Consider the following 942-nt stretch of genomic DNA (forward strand, 5'->3'; position numbering starts at 1 on the left):
AGGAATCTAGGGTCGAAGCTTTACACTGGTAGACCCGATAAGAGAATTTGAGGAAGACCTATTGAATGTGTGGCTTTACTTGTTGTGGAATCAGCAGCTACACACTTACAGTCTACCACGCGAACTACCACAACTCCGCCCTCCACCCCACAAGTCTTTCAGTCTTTTACTATATATACACTGAGGAATTATTTTGCTTGTTTGGTTGGTTGTTCTAGCTTTGTTTACAGTTCTTGTAATTGTTGTTGTTTTATATTTCCCCAATTTTCTTTTATTTCTATTTTATTTATTTTTCTTACATTTTTTAGTCGGCACCACTTCATACGGCCAATTTCCTTTACGGGAAGAAAGAGAACTGAGAGAGTGAGTGAGTGAGTGAGTGAGTAATGGTTACCTCCTGAAAGAAACACGTAAACACTTGCAGACTAAAGAACTAACAACAAAGCCATAAGTGACTCGCTCATCTATGTATTTATATATGAATTCATTCATCCGTTCTGCCATTCATAATTACACGCATAACTCCGCTGGAGTAGACTCCATCAATTCGATGTTGATTAAGCACTCTGTCGAATAAGAACATATATCGGTAATGCACTGTGATTTAATCGATCGGCTCAACCAAAACTGGAGTTCCCGGTGTAAGATTATTTTTATCATTATTGTTATTATTATTATCACCGTAATTATTATTATTATTATTATTATTATTATTATTATTATTATTATTATTATTACAATTTATTAATATTGTTTACATCGCGGAAGAGAACTAACTATGCATTCGAATTCGTTTGTGTCATTTTGTTAACGATCATGTCTATTAATTCTATTCAAGAACATTTAATTGGAATTAGATATTTGTAAGGTAGGGGAAGCGTTTAAAGCCTCTCTCTCTCTCTCCCTCTCACTCTCTTTCTCTCTCTCTCTCTCCCTCTCTCT

The 942-nt window shown here is 35.1% G+C and overlaps 1 protein-coding gene across 4 annotated transcripts in view; it reads left to right on the forward strand.

The window, feature by feature from the left end:
• The first annotated feature begins 6 nt into the window (after window positions 1–6).
• LOC106882255 (hypoxia-inducible factor 1-alpha) overlaps window positions 7–942 on the forward strand; it is a 75351-nt gene continuing 74415 nt past the window's right edge. For all 4 annotated transcript variants that reach the window (XM_052969770.1, XM_014932799.2, XM_052969769.1 and 1 more), the window contains exon 1: window positions 7–641. The gene's annotated coding sequence lies outside the window, so the exon portion shown is untranslated. The remainder of the gene's footprint in view (window positions 642–942) is intronic.

Source organism: Octopus bimaculoides, chromosome 7, assembly GCF_001194135.2.
Source record: "Octopus bimaculoides isolate UCB-OBI-ISO-001 chromosome 7, ASM119413v2, whole genome shotgun sequence".
NCBI classification, from domain to species: Eukaryota; Metazoa; Mollusca; class Cephalopoda; order Octopoda; family Octopodidae; genus Octopus; species Octopus bimaculoides.